Source organism: Protopterus annectens, chromosome 2.part1, assembly GCF_019279795.1.
Source record: "Protopterus annectens isolate FY-2018-M chromosome 2.part1, PAN1.0, whole genome shotgun sequence".
In the NCBI taxonomy this organism is placed as follows: Eukaryota; Metazoa; Chordata; order Ceratodontiformes; family Protopteridae; genus Protopterus; species Protopterus annectens.
In genome coordinates, this window is record NC_056729.1 from 1,448,526,299 (window position 1) to 1,448,545,508 (window position 19,210).

Here is a 19,210-nt window from a genome sequence, read left to right on the forward strand (position 1 = left end):
GCAAGAAAAGTCCTACAAGCATTGGGCTTCATGGCATCCTGCATAATATTGGTCCCACATGCCAGACTGCATATGAGAAAACTACAGTGGTACCTAAGGAATTTATGGTCTCAGCACAAGCACAGCCTAGAAACTCAAATTCCAATAATTCCATGCCTGAAGCAAGAATTCCAATGGTGGGCTCAGGCCTGTCAATCAAATGAAGGATTGCCCTTCCACAGCACTCAACCAAGCCAAACCATCACAACAGACGCCTCAGACCTCGGTTGGGGGGCCCACATGATGAACAAATGCATACAGGGTTTATGGACTCAAGAGCAGCTGCACCTACACATAAACCTAAAGGAAATGCTGGCAGTAAAACTGGCAATTCAGACTTTCAAACCATTTCTTGACAAGGCCAATTGATGATAAGGACAGACAACACCACAGTTATGTGGTACATCAACAAGCAGGGAGGCACACATTCGTACCCTCTATGCGGATGGCCCTGGACCTCTGGAATGTGGCCCTGAGTTACAACATTCAGTTACAAGCAATCTTTGTACCAGGGAAAGAAAACACTCTAGCAGACATATTAAGCAGGACTACCACGGATGCCCACGAATGGATGCTGCATCCGGACATCTTCAAAACCATTACAAGAAAATGGGGTCTCCCAGAAATAGACTTATTTGCATCCCCACTCAATCACCAATTAAAGAAATTCTGCACCAGGACGTACCACCCACTGGCATGGAAGGTGGACTCCCTATCCTTCAGTTGGAAAAATCTGTCAGCATATGCATTCCCACCACTTCATTTGATGCACAAGGTGCTATTGAAGATCAAAGAGGAACGTCCAAGGATCATTCTGATAGCTCCAGATTGGCCAAGGCAACATTGGTACCCATTACTGAGGAGCATGTCTCGGGAGCAGATATGGCCCTTACCCCTAGTTCCCTTGCTGTTAACTCAGAACAATTACAACACCCTGCATCCAAACCTGAAAACTCTGCAGCTGACTGCCTGGAACATTGCATAAGACAAATTAACCCAAATTTATCCCAAAGGGTTAAGGACATTATCTTAGAAGCTCGCAGACCTTCAACAAGGAAAACCTATTCAGCAAAATGGAAAAGATATCTCATTTGGAGTACTGCTAAAGGGAAAGATGTGTCACTGGTAAACATAGCCAACATCCTGGAATACTTGGCAGAGCTATTCCACAAAGGCCTGTCCTACTCTTCCATTAAGATTCATGCCTCAGCTATTTCAGCAGAATACGACTTGGATCCTCCAGTTTTCTCACATCCTTTGCTCAGGCAGTTTCTGAGAGGAATTTAAAATGTAAAACCTCCTAGGAAGCCACCATTACCTGCATGGGACTTGAACTTTGTGCTAGAAAAATTGACACTACCTCCTTTCGAACCAGCAGCAACAGCAGAATTGCAATACTTATCATGGAAAACTGCTTTCCTGCTGGCAATCACTTCAGCAAGAAGGGTTTCTGAGCTACAGGCATTAATGGCAGTACAACCCTTTCTGATCTTCCATCAAGATAGTGTCCATGAGAACAAATCCTACTTTTATGCCTAAGGTGGTCTCCAGAGTATCTTTAAATCAGGCTATCCACCTACCTACATTCTTCCCCAATCCACAGAACAGGGAGAAAGACTGTTGCATACCTTGGATGTACACAGACAATTACGCTACTACCTGGACAGGACCAAGAGCAATAGAAAAACTGACCAGCTACTGGTAGCATATGCAGCAGGAATGGAAGGGAAAGCAATTACAAAACAGACAATATCTAAGTGGATAGGAAATTGCATTAGATTTTGTTACTCCTACCATGGAAAGAAAACTCCAGAAAACATCAGGCCTCACTCTACAAGAGCTACAGCCACTACCACAGCTTTTCTACGAGGAGTGGCTACCAAAGACATTTTAGAGGCTGCTACTTGGAGCTCCGTGCATACATTTGCCAAGCATTATAATTTACCTTTATACTCTAGATCCCGAGCAGGTTTTGCCACTGCTGTTTTGCAGGGGATCTTAACTACACCATAATTCTATCTTTCCTCCTCCCCCAGTTTGGCTATGGTATTCTACCCATTTGTAAGGACTGCAGATGCATCCTTGAAGGACATAGTACAGTTTTGTACCTACCATAAATGTAGATGTCCGATAGGAATGCATCTGCAGTCAGGATTACCCTTATAGCTAGCTGGGGGAAGCTATTATGGTGTATTTGTTTGTATATATGTACATACATGCTTATTTTTTGTTTGCTCTCTAATAATTTGAACCATTGGCATTTATCAAAATTTAGCCTTCCTAGAGGGCACCTGGCATCTGGGGCAAGAAACACTGAGGAAAATGGCGTCGGCTGATGCCTTTATACCCGAGTAACTGCAGCAATGACGTCGGGTGAAGTGCGACACCAGCCGAAGCCAGACCCAGACTTTGGAATCCGGCCGACCGAAGGGCTGCCTGACGACAGGACAACCCATTTGTAAGGACTGCAGATGCATTCCTATCGGACATCTACATTTATGGTAGGTACAAAACTGTACTTTTTAACCTCCCCTCATATTCCTCTGAATGTCCACCCTGTTTATATGACGTGTCCCATTCTGGGCCTCCACGTCTTTGTACGCCACCACGGCGCCCTTGCCCCCTTTGGTCCTGTACCAAAAATATACCACCATCATCCCCTACTGCTAACACTTGTACTTTCTTTTTCTTTTTTAAATTGAAATGTCGCTCAGCATGCCATGCATATTCAGACAAAGGTTGCAGTCTAAATGTTCTGTGATCAACCATATGCTTAGTTATAAAACTATTTATCGGAGCCTTACAACCTTTAAGAAAAGCGTTTTTCAATTGCAGTTCGTACGGACTATCAGTCGCCTGATCCTGTGGAATCATCATTCCACAATGGTTATTGAACACTTCTGTCAATCTTACAATATAGTGATCTACAGATTCATCATCATTTTGGATGTACTGATTTATTACTGTCCAATCTGCTCTTGGACGCCATTTATCAGAAATTCTCTTCAACAGATCAGTGACTCGTGTGTCTAACACCCCAGAATTATGCTTTAATGTAGTGCCGTCATCTGCCTTACATGTCCAAGTACCACAAACCAAGTGCCAATCTGGCCCCAGGATTTGTCGCACTACTTGTTCTACTTCTAAACCATTTAGATGATAACTTAAACGCATACCAACTATGTCCTCAGAAAACTTTTGAAAATGAACCTTGGGATGAGGAATACCATCCGTAGCTCGTTTTATATCCTCTCTAGCCCAGGGACGATAAACTAAAATAGTTGGCTCTTGTCCAACATCCCCTGCTTGTGGGTTTGCAACTTGTATTAAGGGAAGGGCTTCTGAGTGGTCAGAAAGTTTAATGGCCCAACGTCCTTGCCCTGCTGGTCCCGACCTTAACTGCATAGGTTGGTCTACCTGTTGCAAAGCAACCTTGGGTACTAGGGAATTTGCGGGTAAATTGGAGGGTCTAGCGTTTCCTTGAGCAGCCAATAACCCACCCTGCTGTACAGATCCCACATCCTCAGACTGATATTGAGGAGGTTCCGCCGGTACAGCAGCAGCAATTTCCCCATACGGTGGGGCAGTTGCCTGCCTTTGTACCGCACAAACTGTATGCTCATCCTCCTTATCTAAAAATAAAGCTACTTTTCCACTTGGCACCAGTGATCCCTTTTGATTTCTTTTTTCTTTTTTTTTTTTCAGGTATTTAGGACTGTATCAAAATTATTTTACAGGGCTTTTTATAAAATGGTACTATCTTAACAGGTGACCCTAACAAAATAATCTTAACAAGTAATCCTACCCAATCGTAACTAAAAATAAAACCTTGTCGACAAGATTAAATTAAATTAAAAGAAATGTATTTTTCATCCTACCTGAACCAGATGAGACTCCGTTTCCCCTTTTAGTTCAGAAACCGTCCCTCAGATAGGGATCAGAGAGCGGCCGGCCTCTTTTCAACGACAAATCAGTCAGAGGGCTTTCAGTCGAGGGAATCTTAAGATGAGAAACCCTCACCTGCACAGGTTTTTCGGTCTCTCTGTCGGTCTGATCCGTATCTTCGTAGAGGTTTCCGGTCTGAAGGACCAAAATGTCAGAAGAAAAAATTCAAACGAGTCGCATCTGCCTCAGGCGATGAATTTCCCTTTATTAGCAGTTAACCAGATTACACAGCATGTTGGCCAAGATGTCCGGTCTGGACTGATCTGATCAACTTGTTTACTGACATCAACTTTTATACTGCAAGCAAAACAACTTTTTGTTACATTTCTGACCGTTGACAGTTGGCTATGAAAAACATATAGGAAAAACATGTTTATCACAAATTACCTCAAACCCACAGCTAGTACAGAATGTTCAAGAAGTACAAAATGTTCAATTCAACAACGGTAGCTCAAATTTTCCAGGACACACAGCCTGCCCCAGTAAATTAACTCTTACTCGGCCGTGTGTCCTTATCCAAGGCTTCACTGAGCTATAACCAAATCTCTTTATTCTGAAATGCAGAAAACAGTTATCATTCAGGTTCATAAGCAATGCTGCATTTTGTTCACAGATGAGGCCCATCTTTGATAGGCATATCCCAACAAATAACATGTTCACTTTGCAAGAACAGGAAAAAGACAAATAACAGTATGTTTTTAAAACTTTTTCTCTTAAGAAATTCCTCTACAACCAGACCTGGCAACTTGATATAAACAGATTGCTGGCCCACCTGAATCTTCCATCTCTCAGCTTTACCCTATAGATGGTAGTATTTTAATTCCTCAAAGACGTCTCTTCTCTGAAGAGGTTGACAAGTCCCACATCTGGCTAGGAGACCCTTTACTAGAAAAATCTTAAACTGAGAACTGGAAAGGTTTTTCCTATTGGTGCTGCAAACATAGTCAGGATCCACTCTTAGCACAGCTTCCTACAGTACTACAATACCTCTGCGAACTTCTTCAGTCAGGCTTGGCCTACTCTTTCATAAAAGCTCACCTGTCTGCTGTCGGTGCTTGCCTACTTCTTAGCCTTCTGCGTATGGCTATGCCAGTGGTCAGGCTTTTCCTCAGGGGAGTTTTACATCGTAACTGACCAAGGAAACCAATCTGATTCCCTTGGTATCTTAATTTTGTGCTAGAAAAGCTTACTCTGCCTTCCTTTGAACCAGCTCCTTCCACTTCTCTTAAATTCAGTACTTGGAACAAACATCTTCCTCTTGGCTATCACCTTTGTTAGCAGAGTTTCTGAGTTACAAACTCTCATGTCCATTCTCCCTTTTCTTATTTTTCACAAAGATAGGATGACTCTCGGGGCTAACCCATCTTTCATGTCTATAGTAGTGAACAAGCTGTCTCTCAATAAGGCTATTCATCTTGTCATTCTCTTTCTCAATGCTCAAAACTGGGGGGGGGGGGGGGTCTTACATTCTGTAGACATTCATAGGTAACTCAGATTTTACCTGAGCAAACTAAATCCTGCATAAAAACTGACCAACTGTTTGTTTAGAGATTAGCTGTCCCAGCTTAGAAAGCATAAAAGATACAAACTATTGCAGCTTGAATTTCAAAGGTTATCTCTTTCTTCTGCTCACACTATCATAAGACGTTGCCTTCCTGCCCTAAAGCAAATTCCACTAAGGTAGTCGCTTCCTCGGGGGCTTTCCAGAAAGGAATAGACTCCAGGTGTATATTGGAGGCTGCCACTTCATCTGTACACACATTTAACAAACATTAAAAAAATTGATGTATTTTCCAGGTTCAAGGCAACCTTTGCTAAGTCAGTCCTCTCTGGTAGTTCTTCTTGTCTGTAGCCAACCACCCCTTCTTCATCATTCAGTTCTGGGAATCACTCATGTGTCAGGAATACCACAAAAGTGATTTCATTCAGGGAATAGTACAGTTATGTAAGAACTTACCGTAACAGTAAATTTCCTACTGATCACTGTTACTGTATCCCTTCCCAGCCTGCATCCCTTCTTCTCTATCGCACTTCACTCTTCAGTTGCCTGTCCTCCTTTGCTCTGTTACATTGGTATGGGGAAGTTTTCTTACCAGTTCGAGCTACACCCCTCCTGGCTGACCATTCTCCTCTCTCAGTAGTCTTCAGGCTTCTGGCTTCGAGATAGTCTAATGATCCACACACGTATATCCTTCTTTATACCCCAGCCCGTACGAGCTGAGGTCATACATCAGACGTACAACCTAGGGAAGGTAAAGCTTTGGTATCCCATATGGAAGTTAGCGGTGACAACCCATATGTCAAGAATACTGCAGTAGTGATCAGTAGGACATAGTAAGTTCTTACTTAACTGTACTTCACTGATGTAAATTGCATCAGAAAAATATGGCTAAAGAAGCAAATGAGGCATCTGTGAGCTTTTATTTGTACATCTTTAGGAAACCTACAATATTGGACAATTGTTCTAGTAGTACAGTAAAGTTTGGAAATAATACAGTCCAGCTGATTGAAATTAAATCAGGCAAAACAAGATTCACAGCATCTTTAAGACATTGACAACCCTTGCCAGTGAGTTGGTGGAGACCCTGACCCCTCTGGGTAGTGACCTCCACAACCTGCTCAGAGAGTGTAATGTATTTTAATCTTGAAACATCTTGGGGTAGATTTACCTAGGACTTTTCTTCTGTGTCCAAACGATTCAATAAAACTAACTAGTTAAGCCTGCTTCATCCAGTTTCACTTCATGCACTCTTCATACTCTCCTTTAGAAAAACTGTCTTTCAGGACACTTTGACATAAAATTCTTCTTGAATTCCTTATTATATTGTGTTAATTGTTTGGAAGTCAGTCCATATATTCAGATGTTATTACATGCCATAAGAATTTGTTTTGATCATAGGAGGTTACTAGGCTAATGGTCCCAGGGCCTTACAACCCTCTCCAGGTTCAGCACATCTTCCCAAGGGTGTCTGGTTCAAGCAGGCACTAAAATCAGCACCTATTGTACCCTGTCCAAGAGGGACACAGGTGGAACGACTGGGGTGAATTTCTGGTTACCCATCCAATGGTCCAAATTATGCTTAAATAGGGCCAACGAGGGGCTTTGTTTAACATGAATAGGAAGCTTGTTTCAAAGGTAGGGCAACCTCTGTAAGACAAATCTCTCTGTCCAACAAGTTCTGTTGATGGTACATACCAGGTTAAGGTCCTTTGAGCGAGTGACCTGTGTGCCATTTGACTTGCAAATGTGCATCATATTTCTAGTAAAGCTGGGCCAGAGTTTGCTCTGTATGCAAGGCAGAGGTTGCCTCTGAGCAGTCTGCATGACACAAGAGTAAAGTGACAATGATTTCACTCTGTTCACATAAGACAGATCTTGAAAACCCTGAATTGTCTTTGTAAGGAACCTTTGTGGTCTCTCCAGTTGCTGCAGGTGTTTGGAAAGGAAGATACAAAAGGGAGCATTGTACTCTGTTATTGGTCTGATGAGCAAAGAGTACAGGGGATTATAACCTCTCTTTTTCTGGAGGCATTGCCATTGAGATGAGCAATATAAAATGCCCTTCTTACCACAGTGCAGACATGGTGATCGAAGTTAAGGTTGCTGTCGACTTGTGTGTCCAATTGTCTCACCACTGACTTTGTGCTTAGGGTATTGCTATTGATTTGGTAGTTTGCAAGAACATCACTCTTTCCGAAGGGGATGATAATGCATTTTTTTGCATTAAGTTTAAGACCACGCCTTTGGCACAAGTCATTAGTCTGCGTAAGACCTTCTTGCAGGATGTTGACATCTCTAGGGGTTTCAGTGATTGCGCCCAGTTTGCAGTCATCAGCAAACTTTGTCAACCACAGTCCTTTAGTTTTAGCCTGTACTTCTGAGAAGTTCCAAACAGCAGTGTACTAGAACTGATCCCTGTGGAACACCACTGGTTATGGATCTACTGGAGGAGGTGGAGTTTCCTGTTTTATTCGTATGTTCTATCAGTGAGCCAGTTTGCAACCCAGGTGACAATATATGGGTTGATACCCAGCTGGGTGAGTTTATCAATGATGCTTGGGTGGGGTCTTCCATCAAAGGCTTTGGCTAAGTTTAGGTTGGCCATATGCACAAATTTTCCCTCATCTAGGGCTTTGGTGACTGTCTTGAAGAAGTCCACCAAGTTTAACAGGCATGATCTCCCCTTGACAAAGCTAAACTGGGTGGGGTCGAGTGTTTGGAGATTTCCTATACCTTTTTTAATAAGGTTCGTGATAATTTGTTCCATGGCCTTGCAGATAAGGCTGGTCAGGCTAATGGGTTTATACTTCCCGGGGTCCATGGAAGTACCCCCTTTGTGCAAAGGGATGATGGTAGCTATTTTTCATTCTGCTCGGTCAAATCTAGTGCTTAGGCAGTGATTAAAAAGCGTGCCCAATGGGGAGGCTAATTCCTGTTTTAACCCATGTAGAACACAGCCCGGGATGTTGTCTGGTCCCACAGAGACTGTGTTTTTGGCCTTGGAGAGGGCGTTCAAGACCTGCTCCTTGGAGATACTAGGTGGGGGACGGTTGTTAGGGATGCTTTGGGGTATATGTGGCAGGGACAGGGGAGTGAAATTTTCACTGAACCTGTAAGTCAGCAGGTTTGCTATATCCACAGGTTCTGTATATGTAGTACTATTAACTACGAGTTCAGTCCAAATCTGGACCTTAACCTTCGAGGTTACGGATGTAACTAAATAATGCCTTATGGTTATCCTTAGTTAGGGAAGCTAATTTGGATTCATAGTTAGCTTTGGAGAACTTCACTAGGAGTTTTATTTGCTTGTTTAAGTTGAGGAGTGAGTGTTTCCAGTTTTGAGACCATTCCTTCCTACTCTTAGACAGAAATTTCTTTCTCCTGTTGTATAGCCTATTATTGGCAGTTTCTTTCCTTGCTTTGGTTCTATCAGGTGCAGCAGAGTTAATATAATTGTACAGGAGCTCTTATAAAGCATTGATGTATAACTCAGCATAGGTGTCTGTTCCATCAGTGGGGAGAGGGACTATGAAGTTATTTATGCTGTTATGTAAGAGATTGTAATTGTCCTTGGAGAAGTTTTTTAGTCTAGTTGTGGCTGGGGGGGGGGGGGAGTTTTGTGTTATAGTTCTACTGAGACTGATTTGTAGTCAGATATCACCAGGAATGGCCACACACTGGGGGTGGTGCAGCAGTCCCCCATGTTGGTGAGCACCACATCCAGGATGTTTGAGCCCCTTGTGGGTGTATCAACCAGCTGGTCCAGGGCATTGGAGATAACAAAGTCCAGGAACCATTGGGCAAGTGAGTTAGAACACGTATAATTTACCCAGTCAATGGATGGATAATTAAAGTCACCCAAAACCAGGGTGTTTGGTTGTATATTGATTGACTCAAGTATATCCATGTGGGCTGAGTGGATATCCTGATTCATGGAGGGTTCCTATAGCTGGCAGTGACCTGAAGAGGGGTCTTACATGCAGTCAGTTGCACCTGAAGTAATTCAAGGGAATTGTGCTGTTTAACTAATCTAGAGATGTATTTATCTTTAACGAATATTGATAAACCACCTCCTTTAGTTCTCACACTTTCAGTTTGTGGTCTGAGCTTGTAGAAGGAAATGTAACCTGGTATAGTTGGGATGCTGTCTTCAGCCTTAAACCAGGTCTCAGTGACTGCACAAATGTCAGCATCTTCCATATTGAGAACTGCTTCCAGTGAGTGCAGTTTGTGGTTTTGACTCCTAGCATTTAGCAACATAACCTTGAGGTTGTTTTTAGAGGGTATTTTTAGTTTGAGTTTTGTTCTTGTGACATTGCCTAAAAAAGGCACTATGGTGGTGGCATGAGCCTTAGCCAGTAACCAAAATCCCAGCAGTGACAGATGAAGACCATCTCTGGCAAAGCATCGAGGTCTGTTGACCATGTCATCCCAGGCTGACAGATACTGGATCCCCTTTGAATGACACCAGAAATTAAGCCAATTGCTGAAATCAATAATTTTTTCTTCATTTTGCGGTATCATCTTAGGCGAAGGTAAAACACTGCTTAATGCCAGGGATATAACCTGCCTGAGACACACAATCACAGAACTCAGTCATGTCTCTCTTCATATAGTCCAGTGAAGTACGTGTCAAGTCATTCACACCAACACGGGCTATGAGGGAGTCATAACCATGTCTGTTGTTGAGAGACTTGAGTGGATGTGTGAACTGTTGGGTCCTGGCACCTTACAGACAGCTGACTGCGACTTTTTCCTTTTCCATCCTGGTGAGAGAGACATCTGTGTGTCTCACAACTGAGTCACCCATGACTATGATTTTAGTTTTTGTGTTATGCCTTAAGGGCTTCACTGGTGTGTAATATATTGTGTACTATGTTCTGCAGAGGATTTATTATGTGAATCCTGCTTGTGTTTGTGTTTGGGAGGTCTCTGATGTTTAGGTAAGCTTCTGGTATGGACCTCCACATATGTACATGTATGTACTGTTGGTTTAGTAGGTGCAGGAGGTGAGGTGTGCATGCTGACAACCTGCTTAGTATCATATGAACTGACTGGTGAGCGAGAGAGCCTGCATTCTAGGTTCTTGATATAGATGCATCTCTCATATAATGAATTTGTGTGGACTAGAAGAAGTGGGCTGTCAGTGTACATGAGGCAATTGCTGCATTGCCTCAGAATGCTCATGTCGATCAGGCTGGCTGGAGAAACTCTGGGAAATTGTCCATCCATAATGCTAGGTAAGTTGATGTGGTCAGAAAACAGGGAGAGGACAGGAAGGAACAGGTAAAATAGAGGATAGGAGAAGTGGACAAAAAATACAAAGGGCTAGTGGGTAGGATCTGTGTTGTTACCTCAGGAGCTTCGCTGAATGTATCACCTGTTCGTGATGGACAGTCGAGAGAACTCACCAATGGAGCACCAACAGAGTACTAAGAGAAAATTTGCAGGCAAAAGTGTTTGCGTCTATAACCACCAACAGTGCCCACCACTGCTCGGCAGTGCGCGATGCACAAACAGATTTAAACAAGTTAATGAATAGAAAGGCTCAAAACTGAGCTTTGTTCTAGCAACTTTTAATCAGATGAGTTCTAACTGCACACTTCTGTCAGTAGAGTGCATGGGAACTCTTTCCAACAAAAGATGGCCTGGTTTAGTGCTCAGGTTATACAAACAGCAGGTCTGAGTCTAGTCTATGCTACAGCAAACAAAGGAGCAACAATTTCAGAAAAAAATCAGTTCAAATAAGTAGTGATATGGTAAAAATGCAGTTCAAAAGTGCAATATACAGTGAGAAATTCTACTTAAGTTTGCAGAGATCAGCAGATGCCTTGGATTGATCAGATAAATACAGCAGAGCAGTAGCTGGTCTCAAACTATGTGGAACTTTGCTAAAACAAACACAAACCTACACAAACGATGTGCTTATGTAGCAAATGAGAGCAAACGGATTTAAACAAATTAACCAATAAAAAAGCTCAAAAATGAGCCCTGTTCCAGCAACCTTCAGTCAGATGAGTTATAACTGCACACTCCTGGTAGTACAGTTTTGTAAGATACTGATCTGTAACAGTAAGTTGTAAGGACTTTTTTTAGAAGGCATAACACCATTCCATCTGTATTATTTTACTTGTCTGACTTTTCTTTCCTGAAAGCATTTTGTAAACAAATGCCTTACCAAAAAACACAGAATACCTTGCTGTAGGTAAACATTAAGAATTTGGAGGGGATTTCTTTTTTTGTATCTGTTGATTTGCACAGTGGCTGTGACTTGTTAGAAACTCACTTGCATGGAAGAGGGATATACTGCTACTAACAGGAGTTATTAAAGGGGCAAGAAAGACAGAATGCTATTTCTTGCTGCAGGAGTCGCTCTCCGAGGCCTGTAATGATAGAACATATTCAATATTCTTTTTTCATTGTTCTGTTGACTTTCTTTCCTGATCCTCTCACCTGATTAGCTTCAGTACTAGCTAAAACCTCAGATGATATGGAAGGTTAAGCTTTGCTGGGGAGATTTTCCTCAGGTTTTTGCCCATGTACCCAGATAAATGTTGTTGCAATAATGGTTTGGTTCCATTTCTGCTCCCTATGACTTGATCATTATGGCATTGTGTTGTATCATTTGCTAGCAGATGTAAAGCAACACACTATACCCACCTGTACAAGTGGATCTCAAGGCCCTCTTCTTCCTGCTTGACCCCAAACAACCTCCAGTTAATTTCTGACCATTATTTGCTGGCATCACTGGAGTTCAGCCATCAGTACTTTAGGTCTGTATATCACAGATTACTTGTTTTTCTTCCCTTTTTGTGTATTAGAAAAGTTTTATTTTGCCATTGTGATCCCCCCTTGCTTTCTTGGCTATTTTCATTGCCTCATCTTGTATTGGAGTTGTATTAGTGTAATATCTTGCCTCTACGTGTATTGTTCTAATTGATTTCATAATGTCATGCTACTGTAGTAATCCACTGTTGCCTTTCTTCATCCAGATCAACTGTGGGTTGTCAGATCTGACTGAATCTGACCTCAGCACTGATCTTAAAGCTTGTCGGTTTCAGGGCACTTACTTGTCCTCTACCCACAATTCCCTGAAGTCCACTTCAATACCCCAGATCTGGCTTGCCGTCTGAAGTATTAGGTTGCGTTTCCAAGGGCTCCTGCGAACTGTATCCTTTGAGTACAGTTTTTTTTTTGCCTTTCTTCACCATTTTCCTTGTCCTTCTCTTCCGAGAGAAGTTTTCTCTCAAGCAATTTAATTTCATGTAGTTAAGCTTAGGACTGTTACTTAGATTTGTAGGATAAGAATTAGTTAGAATAGAACTGTTTAAAATGTGCTTAGATAAGTGATTATTACTTTTATAGGTGTGTTTAATGTTAGTGTCTTAGCATGGGGTTAGTTTAGCTGTTTGACTAGTTTATAGTATGCGTTTTCCATAGATAGAAAAACTTTCATAGTTAGACTTAGTAATGGTAGTTTTCTTTTGTAGGGCTCTTGCCTTTACTGGAAATCATGGCTGATGGGCAGGGTTTAAAAAGTGTAGAGAATGCAAGCACAAGCTCCCTCCACAGGACCCACGCTCTTTGTGTTTATTGCTTGGGTGCTGCCCATCTCAACACTCAGTGTCAGACCTTCTCACCCTTTACCTTCTGGCCTCTTCAAACCTGGAGGGAAAAGTTAATTGTAAAGGGCCTTCTTCCCCCTCAGACAGGGTCTGCTGTGTTATGTACTTGTTCTTCTTCCTCTCCCGTCACTGGGATGGACAAGAAAACTAAAGACAAATGGAGGGAAAGAGAGAAAGACAAAGAAGTTGAGAAATACAGACAACAGGATAAAGAAATTAAAATTGGACAAGTCCCATAAGGGATCACCGGATCTGACACTTGCATCCTTTTCAGATCCAAAGATTCGTGACGTTCAGAATCATTAGTTATTTGGCTCCGTCCATCTCCACCCCAGTCTGGATCTTCCCTGGACCTGTTGCAACCCAGACTGTACTCACTGATCCTTAAGGAGAGGAAGTACTCTAGGCCACCTGCAGTGGAGTTGTCTTCCTGGTCATCTAGAAGTCTGATTGAAAAGGATGTTGACAAGGATGATGAGAAATTCCTCAGAATGCAGATTCTGCTCAGGGTTCCATTCCTCCTTCCACTCTGAGTTGTTCAGATCTGGAGGAGACAATGTGCCAAAGCTTCGTTGCCTTGGTTCCAGTGCAAGGGTTAAGACCAAACCTGTCAGAGCCATCTTTTCCCCTTAGCAACTCAGCTCTGGACAGCTTGGCAGTGAGGTCAGTGCCTGGGTCGAGGTCTCTCACTTCTAAGGCTTCTCTTCTCTCAGAGGACGGGAGGGGTCCAATGGAGCTGATAGCATCCTTGGTCTTCAAAGCTTTTGAGCCGGTCCTTTCAAGACTGAAGTATAAGGTGCTTCCATCCAGTTCAGTTCCATCTGAACCCCAACTAGAGTCTACTTCTGCTTCCAGCCTTCCTGTTAGACAGGAACAGTCTGCTCCACAGGCTGCTTGCTGCATTAGTTCCCATTCTGATTCAGAAACGTCCGACCCTTTCCCAGAATCAGTTCATAGAAAGCAGACATGCAAGCGGAAGCAATTAGACTCTTCTCCAGTGTCCATCACTGAAGAGATGGGCTTGGATGAAGGTGAAGGTTCCCCTAGATCCCCCTTTGAAGACATCACTTTTGGTGAAATCCTTGAATTGGTGAACAGGAGAGGTGAATGGTCCACAGATAATCCTTCTCCAAACGTGTCTGTTTTCCAGGAAGCCTTTGGAGCTGTCTCTTCATCCTGGGTATTATTCCCCATTGATCCACTCATTGATTTGATGGCTGAATGGACATGGAAGGACCCTGACATGGTGAAGTGTGTCACTAAGAAACCAGATAAAATCTTAGCAGCACCAGCAGACCACAAACATTGGACACACCATGGTAGTAGTGGCAGCAACAAAGAAGTAGCTATCAGAAGAAAGATTCTTGGTCCATCCCCTTAACAGAGAGTCTAGGGCTATGGACTGCTTTGAGAAACAAATGAATGCATCAGCAACTTTCACCCTTCGAGCACTGAACTACTTAGCCCATGTCACCAGGTTTCAGAGAGACTTGACCAAAAAGATTTCCATGTCCCTCTTGTGTGTTCTGCCTGTGGATGTCCAGAAGACAATGGAATCCCAGCTTTCTACACTGCAGTCTACTTCCAACATAGTCATACGACTAGTTTCTAATGCAGCTAATGGCATGGCCAGAGCAGCAGACACTGTCATTACCATCTGCTGACACACCTGGATGTGCCTGTGCGATTTTGTGAGAAGCTTTAGGACGTCCTTAATTAATGCCTCATTGAACGGGTTTGCCTTGTTTGGGCCTAAAGTTAAGGGCACATTGACTACAAGTCAACAGGATGATAAGACTCTGTAGGTGGTTGAAATCTGCTTCTTCACTCCCCAGAGATCCTACTCTTTGAATCAAAGGGCTGGAAAGGAGATGTGGTTCTGGAAGTCACAGAGCTCTTACCAGGACACTTCTGGTGACCCCCCCCCCATGGTGGAGGAGCAGGCTTCAATAATGGGTGTTGCCCAAGAGGCATAGGTGGACTGCAAAACCAGGGCTTTCATGCTTCCTTTACTGAAAAGCCCTTTTAGCATCTCTCAAGGTTTGCCTGACTGTTGTGCTGTGGAGGCAGTTGGAGGATGCTTGTCTTTGTACCTACAACAAAAAATAACTACAGATTCCTTTGTGTTGAGCATAATTTCCAGAGGCTGTTCTATAGCAATTTCCCTTCCTGTCTCCAAAAAGATGAAACTTCCTGCTGGCCTACCCAGTCAATGGGAAATGTTAGCAGCAGAGATTGCCAAGCTGCTAGAAAACAAGAGTCATCCAGCCAGTCCTCAAAGACTAATTAGATTCTGGAGTCTAGTTGAGGTTCATTCTAGTACCAAAGAAAACAGGGAACCTCAGGCCCATCCTGGATCTGTGCCATTTGAATCGGTGCGTAACACAGGCAAAATTCCGGATAGTCACACTTAAGTTCGTTTTGCCTCTGCTGAAGAAGGACAATTAGATATGCTCCATAGATCTCAAGGATTATTATTACCATATCAAGGTACAAAAGCGTTCAAGGAGATTTCTCTGTTTCAGTCTGGAAGCTAATCATTATTAATTCAGAGTCCTTCCATTTGGTCTCACCACAGCCTCCAGGGTGTTCACTAAAGTAATGGCAGTGGTGGCTGCACATCTTCACCTATGAGGGATCCATGTCTTCCCATACCTAGATGACTGGCTCTTGACTGCTACTTCCAGCAACATTTTGCTAAAATCATCTATATCTTCTTCTCCAACTATTGCAAGGTCTAGACTTCACACACAATCATTCTGAAAGTAATTTCATGCTTGCTCAGCATATATAATTTATCAGATGCCACCTGGACACAAGCTTGGAAATCGCTTGACTGCCACACTCCAGGATTCTCTCCTTTTGTCTCATGGCCACTTGAGTTCTTCACCACCTCTCTCCATGGTTTAATTTCTCCAAATCTTTTGGGTTTCTAATACCATGACAGGAATGGAACCCATTCGTAACTCAAAGTGTGATTAAAGTTCATGAAATTAGTATTGTTTCAGTCTTTGATGTTAGCCAAAAGTGTGCTTTGGAGCACCTGCAATGGGCCCAGAACTGACTCCTGCAATTTATATGGCGTTACGTGTATCGTAACATATCTAAATAAGACTGTAAATTCCTTTTTATGAGATTCATTGATCCTACTACTATTGGAACTGTATGGGTATCCTTCCCCATTGCCCTAGTTTCTGCCTGCACATTTTGATATTTTATGACTTTGTATCACTCTGTATGCAAGAACTGGGTGTAACAATTTATTTTCATGGATTACTACATCTGTTTTTCTCACAGCTATTTTTTGAACTTTTGCTAATGGGTAATCCCATGTTATATAAACTTCAACATTCTCTATAATGCTTGGTGTTTCATATTTCCAATGCTTCTCAATTACTTTAGTATTGAAATCTTTACACAATCCCCATTGCAACAGTCTTACCAGATTATTATACATAGCCACAAGGGCCAGCAAAACCAGGAAGAAAAAGGAAAATTTATTTACACTGTAGCACTTCAGCTTAATGATTATCTTCCTGTGAAAGACTCCAAAGTATCTTTATATGGCAAGTGATCAAATGTTTCCCACTCCAGTGGTTTCTCCTTAATTTAGAGATCCATTGCTCTATCCTACTACTTCACAGGTAATCCATAACCTCAGTTTCTGTTTCTTTAACTTCTCCTCTTTTTTACTTTTCCTCTTTGTTTTCTTATTTTTTTTGTATTGTAAAACTTTCCATGTCTGGATGCCTTTGCCTGTATTTCTCTTCAAATATCTTTGGTGCTGCTGTTTTTGTATTTTTGTATGTAATTTATCGAATGCCACCTGGACACAAGCTTGCAGATCGCTCGACTTCCAGACACCAGGATTCTCTCCTTTTGTCTCACACCCACTCAAGTTTTTCACCACCCCTCTCCACCATTGAGACTAATCTTATGCCAGATTTTACACGAGAATGCTTCACTTGACCCTAGCAGTACAATAATCCCAGATGTTGTCAGTCTCGCCTTCATTCTTGCTGGATGGGTCCGGAGCCGATCCTCGGCTCCGACTCGGCCTATACTAAAGCTCGAGAGCTATTTTTACCGGCTCGAGGCTACCCTGTATCCCACAATGCTAGGCGCTAACTACCCAGATCTCATTTGCCGCTTCAGCTGCGAGGTTGCGTTTTTTGCCAGCTCTCAGGTTAGATTTGTAAAAATCTTTTCTAGTAAGATTTTTCCTGTCTTTTTTCAGTATTAGTTTTACTGTTATATCCTGCTTACCCCTCTAGTGTATCCCCGCCTTAGATAGTTCCCTTTCGGGTTTATTTCTATCTTCCTTCTCATTCCCTACCCCCACTACGTAGATTACTAGGCCTTCGGGCTAATTTTTAGTTTAATTTTTAGTTTAAATTACTTTATTTTGTCAGTTAAATTAATCTTAGTCTCTTCTGTGTGTGTGTGTGTGACTAGACTAAGGAAGTTTGAGTGTGGGTGTTTGTTGTGTGTGACTTGTCATCCCTGTCAGGATGTCTAAAGATTCCAGGGTTTCAGGCTTCAAGAAGTGTGACTCGTGCTGTCAGAAGATGTCTCTGACAGACGGTCACACTTCTTGTGTTTATTGCCTGGGCCCTCTGCACCTGCAGGACTCTTGTTCTGTCTGCCATGCATTCAGTCCAAGAGCCCTGCAGGAGCGCAGAAACAAGCTTATCTTGAGAGGCTTGTTGAAGCCCGAAGGTTCCCCGACCAAGTCTTCATCAGGTAAACCTTCGAAGCCCACTAAGCCGCTGGCTCCACGTACAGAGCCTTCGGCTAGTGGTGCTCTTAGTGCTTCTACATCGGCTCTGGCAGGAGCTAATGCTCCCAGGACTCAGTCGGCTCCGATTGTTGCGTCGGAACCATCTGCGAGCCGTAAGCGCTCCAGGTCTCCTTCTTTGGAGTCAGTTCATTCGGCTCCGAGATCTCCCTTGCTTTTGGAGCGGAGCCATCGGTCCCATTCCTCTTGGTCTTCCAGGCTTTCGGATCATGACCTCGAGAGGGTGGTTAGCAGACTCCTTAAGTCGCAGGCACTGGCCCAGATGCTTCATAGCCCTTCTCATCAGACAGCGGCTATCCCCATTCCATCATCGATTCCTCCGCCGACTCTTCCTCTGAGCTTGGAGCTGGAGTTTGTGGGAGCCGGGACCGTCGACACCTCAGAGCCGATACCACACCTTTCGGCTCTGTCGTCGGCTCCGATTTCTTCCATGGTTCCTTCCTTGGAAGGATCTGGGCACCGGGACTCCCTCGTCGGCTCCGAAGGGGCGAGTGGCATCGGACCCTTGTCCGACCCCGTTCTCCCTCTCGGAGCCTCGGCGCAGGTGAGTTCGGCCCCGACATCGGCCTCGGAGCCATCCCTCTCGGTGCCGGGAGGGGTCCTTATCTCTTCGTAGCAGGGACCTTCTTCCCTGCCTGATAGGGGTGCTTTTGAGGTCATGAGGAGTGTGCTGGCCCCTGTGCCTGCTCCACGGTCAGCTCCCTCAGCTCCTCCCACTGTAGTGCCTGCTACGGTCTCTACCCATCCTCTCGACCCCGACCGCAGAGATCCAACGTCTCAGGTACCCTGGGAGCATCCTCCTCTTCTGAGGCCTCCCCTGATCAGTCAGGGGAGCCCCCTCGGAAGAGGAAATGCAAGAGGAAGCATGTGGACTCCCCTGAGTCCGTCACATCTGATACCAACTTGGATGAGTCGGAAGGGTCCCCACGGTCCCCCTCTGAGGATGTCTCCTTTTCTGACATCCTTGAGATCCTCAAGGAGAGGGGGAACTGGTCTACCCTCAATCCTTCCGAGGACGAGTCGGTTTACGTAAAGGCTTTTGGTTCCCACCCATCCACCTCCTGGGTCTCTCCCCCCTTTGACCCCCTCATGGAAGTGGTGGCGCGGAAGGCATGGACGGCCCCTGACACGATGGAACCTACCCCACGGAGGCCTTCAAAATTTATTACAGTCCCTTCTGATAAGCAGTTTTTAACCAAGGGTGTCCCTGTTGATGCCATGGTGGTGGCGGCAGCCACTAAGAAGGAACTTGGCTGATCCTTTAGTACCGATCTGGGAGTAGACCCCTACCTAACTATGTAG

At 43.7% G+C, this 19,210-nt stretch overlaps 1 protein-coding gene across 1 annotated transcript in view; it reads left to right on the forward strand.

The window, feature by feature from the left end:
* RGS12 (regulator of G protein signaling 12) overlaps positions 1–19,210 on the forward strand; it is a 748,472-nt gene that overhangs the window by 333,129 nt on the left and 396,133 nt on the right. The gene's annotated exons all lie outside the window — the stretch shown is intronic.